Consider the following 12,310-nt stretch of genomic DNA (forward strand, 5'->3'; position numbering starts at 1 on the left):
GATTAATACCGGTGACACTCAAAAAATAGATTGCCTGTCAATTCCAGCTGTATGTTCTTCTCCTTGGCTTGAGAAGGTTTGTTGGGGTCTGAATATAGACATAAGAGCCAAATTAAAGCATATGGCTTGTGAATTTGTTGTTGTGATCTGTGGCACATAACTATAGTGCATTAGTCAATTGCATACATATGTTCTTCTTGGCCTTCAAAGGTTAGAATAGAGGATGAGGTGTCAAAAAAAATATGCTGGCTACTAGATGGGGTTTCTATGCACCAGCAGTAAAAGTCAATGAATACCTGTGGCACTCCCACTAAATATATTGCATATATACATAAAATGTATACACCACCCGAGAAAACATCAAAGGAACTGATTGCATTAATTCTCTGGATTGTACCCTAATTTTACTTCATGCTTGGTTCAAAGTAAGTAGCTCCAATGTAAACTCTGACACGTAGCATGCTCTATTCTCCTGTTGGACACCTCTATTTTCTCAAAATAGGCCACCTCTACCTTGTATTAGCTTTTCCCTTTTTAAGAAGACTCAACAGACTCCACAACAATTGTCTCATGTTTATCTACTTTGGTAGTGCTCTGGACTCCAGGATCTGAAACCAACATGCAAAAAGGCGAGTACCATTGGCATAGGTTAACTTATCTCTCAGTTATAAAAGCATGCACTACGTTTTTTTCAGAACGGGGTGGGCCAGATTTACTATTGTACTGGACACAAAATGTTGCCACACATTGCGCAACTTTTCTGAATCACTAAAAGGGCTAAGAATGTTAGTTTTTACTGTTGCCAACCTTCTAATTTAGTGAATGAGAGGGTTTGCAACCGGTAATGCTTGGTACATCTGCTCTACGGCCAAATACTCTTGAAACAGAGGCTACCAATTCACAATTTGTGAAGGATACCCCATACATGCCCCTTTCACATTGTGAATCATAGCTAAATAGATTTATTACATCAGAAAAGATTTTTACTGGTCACAAACGCTCTAATTTAGTGAATAGGCCATAGGGCTGGAAGTTTGCAAAGCTCTTCAAAGATATATTTATAATTGTAATGGATCCATCTAATCTGGAGGATCTGAAATACTGCATCCCAAATTCTGAATATCTCATCCGTGTAGGCGACTCCACCGTTTTCCATTCTCTTTTTTAAATTTTTTTAAAAAAGTTTTTATTTCTCAAAAAGAAGTACATCAAGATATTCTGATCCACAATAACTGAAAGTGGTAGCAGGAAATAAAATAGCAACATACTTTACAATATTCAAGTTCATAACATGTTATCAGTACTTTACAAATATGCATAAATTCACTAGAAACCAAGAAAAAGAAAAAGAAAAAGAAAAAGAAACAACATGTAAAAACATATTAGTTCATCTTGGGCCAATACCTCATGTATCCTCTAAACAGCCCCATATTGAATCAAATGTTTGCAGAGCTCGTTTTCCCTTAGCTCTGGCTATATCATTCTCTCTTTCACCGATTTCTCTCACTATTACCCACCACTCAGCTACTGAGGGGGGCCTTGATAAAATCCAGGCTCTAGCTATTGCAAGTCGGGCTGCTACTGACATTATTGCAATTATAAATTTGGATACATGGGTATCCTCTTTATAGCCCAACATCCTCTCAGCTATCGAGAAAGTATATTCACCCCCTAGTCGGAGCTTGAAAGCAAGTGATATCTTCTTCCAAAATACCTCTAGATCAGGACATGTATCCCCATTTAGCCCACATTAGGGGCACTTACAATGCGCCCCTCCAAGTGTCATCCCTTATACGCCCCCACCTCAGGACCATCTAGCTATCTTCTCCGTAGTATAGTAAAGTGCGCAGATCATCTGGAACTGTTGCAATCGCAGACTGACCGAGTGCACTGCTTGTTCTATAATGTCAAATGCAATCATGACCCCTTCTAGAGTAACATTTATCCTTAGAGTCTCACTTCGTCTTACTGTTAGGTTTTGCAGCCATTCACTCTAAACTGACAAAGGGATCTGTACATTATGCTGATTCTGCGCATGCATACACTCCCATTTCACTGAGCTTGATACATTTCGCAATTCAAGATGTCGTGTAAAATAGTCCCTAAGCTGGAGGTAGTTGAAGAACATCCGCTGAGGGATGGCAAATGTAAGCTGTAAGTTCTCAAATGATCTAAAACCATTACTGTCCATACTTTGCCCATTTCTGACCATCAGAGTCCTGAAATATCCCAGGCAGCATTAGGTTGCCACAGAGAGGGAGTTTATCATACATGAGAGAGATAGAGGACCTGGCCATAATGCCCTGCAGATGTATACACAGTCCCGATGAGCTTGAACCGTACACGTTTAAAATAGTTGGGGTCGTTGATTCTATATAAGAACTTGAGGCTCTCATGGCCAAGAACAAGCTAATGCCAAAAAACGACGACAAGTGTTGCCCAGTAATACATTTTAAAATCGGGCTGTTCTAAACTCCCTGATTATACGGAAGTTTCATTAATCGAATTGCACGTCTTGATTTTTTGTACCCCCAAATAAAAATACTCAAGACCCCATTTAGCTTATTAAAAAGAGTTGGGGATACAGAGCGGGATTGAACGGAATAGATACAGAGATTTCGGTAGCACCTTCATCTTTAAAATTTTGCACCTGCCCAGAATACAAATTGGGAGTTTATGCCAGCATTTCAATTGTTTGGTGATGCTTGCCAAGAAAGGATCCTAATTTAATGCATGTATGTATTCAATCTTAGGAGATATACGGACCCCTAATTAGGTAGCAGTCGGGCAAACCCCTGTGATAGGATATTCCAGCTGAAAGTTAAGAAGCTCTTGTGTTTTGCTAACATTTAGCTTATAGCCGGAGAAAAGACCACATTTCTTGGCTTCTGTTTCGTTATCTTCTTTTACAAGTGCTGGATCGGCCGTAAAGAGGGCTATGTAGTCTGCATACGCAGTAACTTTCAACTGCTGCTGCCCTATAACCAACAAGAGAATCTGTACATTAGCCTGAAGTGCCTTAATAAATGGTTCAATCTAGAGGGCAAAAAGCAGGCAGGACAGAGGGCAGCCCTGTCTAGTACAGCAACAGATTAAAAATCAAGCAGTTTGTATACAAACATAAAGTAATTTAGCTTGTGGTCTACAATACAGAGCTTAGACCCACTTCCGATATTTTTCCCTTACTCCCAATGCTGTGTTTGCCCATAGATAGTCCCAAGCCACCCGGTCAAAAGCTTTTTCTGCATCTAATAAAACCATGCCCAAAATAATTTTAAGCTTCCCTGCAGCATCGAACGCTGCCACCGCAGTGTTGACGTGAGTGGTGGCATCTCACCCCTGTATTATTCCATGCTGCAGGGGAGAAACCAGACTGGCCATCATAGGAACTAACCGGGTGGCCAATATTTTGGTAAATACATTAATTCATTTTTAGGGGTAGGTCTGTTGTTATTGTTCTGTGATTTTCCCAGCCCTCCTCTACCAACATTTGTTGAACCCAGAGACCCTCTTCTGTTTTTTTAGCAGCCCCCCCAAATATATACTTTTGTTGCATCCCATACTACACAAGGGGAGGTAGACCCTACATTGTCCTTCAAATAGTCCCCTAATTGTTTAGAGATAAAAGCCAGATAATTGAAGACAGTGATCAAATATGAATGAAAACGAGCTGGATATTTTGGGCCTTGAATTAGCCCTAAAAGATAATAAAATAGGATTATGATCTGATGTAATCCGGGGACACACCGCCATATCAGAGCTAGTCAATATACTGTCTGAGACCCATGCCATATCTATCCTGGAATACTGCCGGTGTGGAGAAGAATAATAGGTATATACCGGTGTAGCTGGGAATAGGGAGCGCCACGCATCCTGTAATGAGTTCAACCACCCTAGCTCCAAAATTGAAGCTCTCATCTTCGCCATTCTAGGGACGGACACCCGACTTGTAGAATCTACTACACAATTAATATCCCCCATAATTACTCTTTTCCCTGCCATTCCAGTAACTCCAGACAGATGCAATCAGAAAACAGCCGGGTTGTCGACATTAGGGCCATATAATGCACAAAATACATATTTCATACTCTTTATTTCAAGTTACGCCGAAGCCCACCTCCCCCTTTGGTCTGCTAGAGTCTTATGGACTTGACAATCAAGTGTGTTACCCACCAAACTAGCTGTGCCCCTTATAGACTCATTTTGTGAGGTACATGTCACTATTTGATAACCCAATTGTTTAAGTAGGCCTATATTCCGTGTAAGACAAGTGTGTCTCCCTAAGAAGTACAATTTGGGGTTTATATGCTTTAAGCTCTTCCCATGCTAATTGCCGTTTTGCTCCTCTATTTAATCCGAAACATTCCAAGCCAAACACCTAATCATTGGTGTTAGACCTGTCACCATTGGCTTGGGTCTCCCTTCCATTTTTTGCTGTTGTCTCCTGTATTTTGCTATGGTTTTATTGGTCTAGATGCTTTGGGCAATTTGCCACTGCTATTCAGTGTCACAGTGCAAGTGCTCCCTGTTGTAAATTGTTGTATGGATTAGTGACTACATGATTGGATTATTTTGATGTACTTGTCAGACCCTAGTACAGTGCACCATGTGTGCCCAGGGCCTGTAAATAAAATGCTGCCGGTGGGCTTGCAGCACTGATTGTGCCACCCACAGGAGCAGCTTGTAAAATGTGGCTCAGGCCTGCTATTGCAGAACCTGTGCTCAGCCTGGGACTGCCATGTCGGCTTGGCAAGTGCACCAACTTGCCAGTCCCTAAACCTTCCTTTTTCTACATGTTAGTCACCTCTATGGGCAGGGTTCCTTCCTTGTATGTGAACGGCAGGACATGCCCTGGTGTGCTTGGCATGTCCTGATAGTGAATCACAGCCAATTTCATTTTTCACTATTGCAAGGCTATCTGTTCCCCTAGGCCAGAATGGGCAGTTTGATTATAACATCTTATAATTATAACTGACCCAGGGAACAAGATAGGAAAATAAAGTTTAGTATGCCTGAACTCAGAATGTTAAAATACATCTTTTAGTGTGTGTGATTTTTACATTCTGTGTTTGTGAATACCACTTTTAGAAAGTAGGTATTTTCTTGCCTAACTATCAGAATGCCTCTGCTAGGTTTGTGTATTCCATGTCTGGTTTTGTGAGTGACAGGGGCTGGAGAGGGCCTTGGCTCCAGCATCTGATAGGTCAGGGCTTGGCTGAATAGGCCCTGCATTTAATAGAGAGTAGGGGAGGAGATTTACTTTCACTTGCCTGAGCCTACATAGAATGGGAGGAGTTTGCCTGACCCTAAATAGAATGGGAGGAGTTTTCCTTTCAGCTACCTGGGCCTGGTCTGCCTTCAACATTGCTGTCTCTACCTCCTGCCAGAAAGCTTCACCAAAGAGTACAGAACTGGTTTTGGCTAGGTAAAGACACTCTCTGCTTTCCGAGAACAAATGATTTAGTAGTATAAATATTGGGGATCAGACTCCAGAACTTGAGATCACTTCTGGGAATCAAGACAAACCTTTGCCAAGGAGAGAAACCAAGAAAGCTGAAGGAGGAGACTGCCCCTGTGCTGTGGCCTGCAGTGATTATTTATTGCCAAGGAAAGGAGAAAAGGAACTTTGTGTGTACTTTGTCATCTTGATGAAGATCTCCAAGGGCTTGAAACTGAGCTTGCCTCCTGTTCTGAAGTCTCAGGGACACAAAGACTTCACCACCAGCTCCCCTGAATTTCCTAGCCAGAGAGTCTGCCTGCAGAGAGGTGCCTGCTGCTGTTTTTGGGACCTCTAGAGATTGCATGTCGCTGGGAGCTAGAAACCAGATGCAGCAAGGAAGAAACACGTCGCCGCTGCAGCTGTTGCAGTTGCATTGCCGGAGAAGCGTAACATCACCGCAGCTATTTGCCGACGCATTGCCGAAGAAGCGTGTCACATTACCGGAGAAGCATGTCGCCATTGCAGAGGTTGCTGTTGCATCACCGGAGAAGCGTGTCGCATGGTCCACCAGATCGCCGCAATGGCGCAAGGCGTGCACGCATCGTATTCAAGTAGTAGCATCGCATGAAAGACGCCACTTTGTCGCATCGTCCCGGATTGTTTCATCGCATTGAGGCAGCATCTGTTGCATCGCTCCAGGATGCAGTAAGAAACCGAGCATCAACTCCCCACGCAGTAAGGAAGCGGCGCGTCAACTCCCCTGCTCAGCAGTAAGGAACCGACTCATCCACTCCCCTGAGTGTAAGGAACGGCCCATCATCTTCCCTGTGACCCTTTTGTTTGTTTTGCGTGACACATCTAAGGTACTTTGAGAGTAAAGTGTTGCATTTACCATCTACATTGAACTATGCCATTTCTACCATTTTAAAGTCATATTCTTGATAGTGTATTGTGGATTTTTTTTGTTTGGTCTTGTGGTAAGTCCTGCAAAGATTAATTATTTTTCTAAACTGGTGTGGTGTCCATTTTTAGTGTTTTCACTGTATTACTGCATGTGTTCACAAAGGCTTTACACACAGCCTCTGAGATAAGCCTGTCTGCTTGTGCCAAGCTTCCAAGGGGGTAAGCAGGGGTTATTTTAGGAGTGTAGACCCCCACATCCATTGTCTCTCCCACCCCTGTGCCCCTTGCACCGGCACCCCTACCACCCCAGTATCCTAAAGTAAGAACCATCCTCCCTGAAAGCTGCTGCTGGAGAAGGCAGCTATCAACTCACTGCACCTCAAGAGTGGCCCCCTATCCAACCCCCACCCACCGTCAAACCTCCTTAATAAAGAATGAAGAGCATAGCCGTCCCCTGATCATCATATAAAGGAAAAACAAAAAAGTAACAAAAAGGGAGGCGCCTAAAAAAAGAAAGCATACACAAGTGTGCCTAATGACAGCATCAATAATCCAAAGTTAAGCACATTTCACCCTTATTATCCTTTCATTCTAGCTCTTATCTTATGCTCTGTCCACCTGCCACTGTATCAGAGCTTGCTTAGCCTCCCCATCTATAAGAAGAAACTGTAAGTGTCCATCCTTTATGACTTTCAACCGAGCGGGCTCTTGCAGAAACACCTGGACACCTTCTGCCTTTATAGGATCAATGAGTTGTCTCATCTTCCATCGTTTGTCCATGGTGACTTTGTTAAAATCTGATCAAACAAAGAGGGATAGAGAGTCAACTACTACTGGAGAGCTGGGTCTAGTCTTTAAAGAAATTGCCTGCCTTAACAAAAAATTACCCCAAAAATTCAGTTTAGGTCTGAGATACCGGGAATTGGATCTCTGGGGAGTTAAAGGCAATCTGTGTGGTCTCTGAACGTGGCAATCCCAATCCGCCAGTTGCAGCAAGGCTTTTTGAAACAGATGGACAACATAAGTGTGAGAATCAAAGCCCTCCTTGCCTTCGGGACCCCAAATAATCTTAAATTGTTCAGGCATTGCTGGTATTCCAAGTCTTCTATTTTAGCTTGGACGGCAAGCAGCTGTTCATCGTGGGACTGTACTGTTTTTGTAGTTGCCACAATAATATCTTCTGGTTCTCAACCCTTGTAACTCTGCGATATCCCTTGTTAGTACCCCCACCGTGCTAGTCACTTCATTCAGCGACTGTTGAATACTGGGATTATCAACTCTGGCCTGCACGTAGTGATCTTGCTCCTCCCGCCTTTGTTTCTGTAATATCTGCAGAATTATGGAAAGTGATGGCTCCTTGTCTATATCTGGTGAATATTTTACAGCCATGTCTGCCCCTATGCGAGCTCATTCAGCATTTGGTGAAAATTCCAACTCTAGCTGGTTTTGCGTTGAGTAGTCAGGCGTAATCTCTACTTCAGACCGAGCACCTAAATCTATTGAAGCCCTTTCAGTATTGCTTATCCTCTTAGAATCTAGCCCAGTTTTCAAGCCTGAACCAAACATCCAAGTGATCAGAGCTTTTATCTCTTCCTTCAATTTAACCCATTTTCGGAAAGGGCTGCCCTCTTAATTCCATTTCTTATGCAACCTACCTGCCATAGTCTGCTCACTTCTACTTCCAGGAGAGGAGCGAGATCCATGTGGTGTGCCCCTTTTTTTGTAGTAAAGTCCAGTACAACTGGGTTCTCTGGTCTTGCTTCATTAAGAGAAGGTAAACAGTCCTTAGTCACAGAGCCGCAGATATCCCTTGGGCCCTTGCACTAGCATCTAATGCATCCAAATCCTGGTCTGTGCTCAGATTAATAGGGTCCAAACAGTTAGGGGTAGGGCTCCTCTCATAGCTTCTGTCCTGGTGACCGCTCCTTACAGGTGCAGCAGGACCAAGCACACCAGATTCCAAAAGAAGTTCATCTTCCACTGGTATGCGCTCTCTCTCCGCTGCCAATGCCTCCCCTACACCTTGCGTATCATTACTGTTCGCAACTGCCTCATTCACAGAGTTATCCCTTTCTGCAGGCATATCGGCTGGCATCTCAGCTAGAAACAATCTGTTGCTAACTTGAACTCCCTTCTAAGCCAAGCAAGTATCTAAAGTGAAACTGCTGCTCTTGTGTTACATTATTGCCAAAGCTATGTGCACACAGAATAGTATCGATTGCAACCGCATCAGCCGTTTGCACAGTCACCACCCCCTGATGAAAGCAGCTCGGCTGCTTTTCCCAATTGTAACAGCCGTAATGTTGGTTTACTGACCCGTGCTGGGCGTCCTCTTGCCACGTTTCTTGTTGCCAATACTCCTGTGTCCTCTCCCCCTAAAGGAGGTCCTCATTGTATACCAGAATCTTAGTTGCACGGATTGCCTTTGCAGTAGATTTTGGTGGGGCCATCTCGCTAGCCGGCAAAGGAGCTGAGACTGTGGCGAGACCAGCAAGAGCCGACCAGTAGAGCCCAGAGAGACGGGAGCGAACCAACCAACAGGCGAGCTGCAATGCTAGTCAGAGCCACCAAACACTCCTCGCTGCCGATCCAATCATCCGTGTCCTCGCCGATCGCGGCTGAGTGCTCACCAAACTCTTGTAAGTCTATAAACTCTTAGGGGCAGATTTACTACTTCTGGCGCATCTCTGCTAATCAGCAGTGATGCGCCAGAAGAGTTGCGACGCATCTGCCCACCTGTGCACCACCACTGATGCTCCGCACTTACAATGCGGCGCACAATGACATGCGGATGGGCAGATGCGTGTCGCATCACCCGGCGGAAATGCAGCGCATTGCTGGAGTTGTGTCCAAGCGCGACGCAGCTCCACCAAGGCTCGGGTGCCCCTATCCCTAACATGCTGCTTCAATCCTTTTGCCTGCTTCGAGCAGTGTTTTGACACAGCATTGCCGTAAAAGTGACTTGTAGATTTCACTCTTCCTAGATGCGTCAAGTTGTAAATACCCCGCAGCATGGCGCTGCATTCATGCCGCCACTGCGTCACAAAAGTGACGCAACGGCGACGCAAATGTGGCATAAGGGGCTTGTAAATCTGCCCCTCCATCTATCTATTGCTGTCTAACTTAGGATCGACTGGCGTTCTCTTTCTCCATTTCTCAAACCATTCTCAAACCGGAGGGACGGCAGCGGGTAAATCAGAGAAGAGCCGCTCGCGGTGCATGTGAGTCGGGGCGGCTCTAGTCCGCCATCTTCCTTCCCGCCGCCGTTTTCCATTCTCAAATAGAACATAGCTGCACTTCAGTTTAACTTAGCAAACTCACGGTCCTTTGGTGCATATGTGTATGATATTTATATAGTTCAAGCCTAGAGCAGCAGAACAATGTACAGGTAATGGAAAAATGTCAAGGTGCAGTCAAGGACTGAAGAGCCAATAGGGTTCTTGGAGCGGAATTTGACTGTTAATTTAGTATCTTTAAATGAACCTTCAAACTCCTTAGGATGCAGCTCACTGCTTTTTGTTCCTCTAACATTCGATTCTACTCTGTTCATACCTACACTCCTGAAGTCTGGGTTTTCTTTGGTCATTTGTTGTATATAAATGGCTAAATTACAGCACGCTCTCCTACACCCTTTGTGACAGACCTCTAAGACCGCTCCTTTGAGCAAGCATCTATTCTGCCATCTTGTACAACAGACTTGCTGACTGCTCTTTTGCTAAAACCCAAGGCCAATCCATCTATCCATTTTAAGTGCAGCTCTACTTTGTATTATCTTTTCAGGTCAAAAATAGAGAAGCTTCTTTTGCTATCCACTTTTCTGCACATCTTGAACAGAATTCACTTCTGGAGTTCACTCATCGTAAAAAATCCATCTTGGTAGCCACTCTAGATGACATTCATATCATCCTAGATTCAGGAGGACTTATCCCGTTAGGGTTTCCAAACTATCTCCTGGCTCAGCTCCATCCTGCGCATAATATGGTAGCTAGATTAGCTATGCACCTCCCATGTAATGAGCCAATCCCATTTATCTATACTGGCTTTTCATGCAAAAGTGATTCATTCTCAAGAGGCTCTGCATATGCCACAGGGCCCTACATAATATGGGATCAATGTTTCTGCATTATTGTTCCAATAGATACCTTCCCTCACATTACTTTCATTAGTTCTCAGGCATTACCTCTTTATGATTCATTACACAAGCCTGGAAGGAAGACCCTTTTTTGTTCTAAGCCTACCAAACACCACAGCTGTCTAGTTTGCTAACGACACCTTTGGGACATTCGGAAAGCTTCCCTGGTAATGCATTTCCCCCATTGCTTTGTGGTTTGTAACTCAGATGTTATTGTTTTTATTTGCTGGCTTTGTTTTCGGCTGTCCACGTTAAGTTTGTCCCTCCCGTTGTCCATAGCTTATTTACACTCCCTTTCTGTCAACATGCCTTTAAGTCTTTTTCTAATTTTGTCACATTTGTTGTGCATTTGAAGACAGGGGTCAAATGTCAGGGTTAGCCTTCCGAGGAAGCTTGGTGTTTACTTTTTGTCTCTGACTTAAAAGTGAAAGAAATTATGTGACAATCTTGCTGGGAAACAAAAGTATTATTTCTAGCACACAACAAACATGAACTGTGGTCTTATTTCAGGATATATCAGAATCAGAAGAGTAAAAATTACGTTTATTTTTTTGTAATTCTGAAGTGTGGGGGAAACAAATATTTGAATATGATCAAGAAACATCAGTCCACTAGGTGATGCCATTTCCATACTGTTATCAGTAAAACTGTGTAAAAATGTAAGGGTCACTTCAATTGAAGGTGTGTTGTCTATATGGCAGTGCGCTACCACTCCACTCAACTATGCGCCACTCCATGCCACTGCACTTCACTCTGCATCACTCTACACTACACCACTCCACTCCATGCCACTCCACACTGGGACACTGCACTCAACTGCGCACCATTTCAATCTATACCACTTCACTCTACTCTGTATTGCTCTACTCCATGCCATTGCACTCTACCTCACTCTACTCTACTATGCACCACTGCTCTCTAATCTACACCACTTCACTCTACACTACTCCATTCTATACCACTCTACTCTACGCCAATGCACTATACTCTGTACCACTCCACACTATACCAGTGCACTCTATGCCAATTCACTCTATGCCACTCTAATCTACTCTTCACCAATGCACTCTACACCACTCTACGTCACTGTCACTGCACTCTCCACTTTACTGTGCACCACTCCACTTCACTCTACTCTGAAATAATCTACTCTGTGCCACTCCACTCTTTGCCACTGCAATCTACTCTGTACCACTCCACTCTCTCCCACTCTACTCTACTCTGTACCACTCTACTCTACGACACTGCACTCTACTCTAACCACTGCACCCTATACCAATGCACACTACACCACTTTACTCAAAACAATGCACTCCATGCCACTGCATTCTATGCCAATCTAATCTGCACAACTGCACTCTACGCCACCATACTCTACTCTGTAAATCTCTATGCAACTGTACTCTGTCATTGCACTCTACAACATTGTACTCTACATTACTGCACTCTACACCACTTTGCATTCCACCACCGCTCTCTACGCCATTTCACCATGAAACACTGTACTATACATCACTGCACTCTAGGACAGTCTACTCTGCACTACTGTACTTTATGCCACTCTGCTCCATGCCACTTCACTATACACTCTGCACCACTCTACTCTACACCACTCTATGCCAATACACTCTACATCGCTACACTCTACACCACTCTCCTCTGCATAACTTCACTCTATGCCACTGCACTCTACCCTACATCACCCCACTCTGCAACACTGCACTCTACGCCATGCTACTCTACTATGCAGCACTGCACTCTTTGCCACTGAAATTTATGTCACTCAACTCTGCACCACTGCACTCTATGACATTGCTCCCTCTACACCACTCTAC

This window comes from Lissotriton vulgaris, chromosome 5, assembly GCF_964263255.1.
Source record: "Lissotriton vulgaris chromosome 5, aLisVul1.2, whole genome shotgun sequence".
Lineage (NCBI taxonomy): Eukaryota > Metazoa > Chordata > Amphibia > Caudata > Salamandridae > Lissotriton > Lissotriton vulgaris.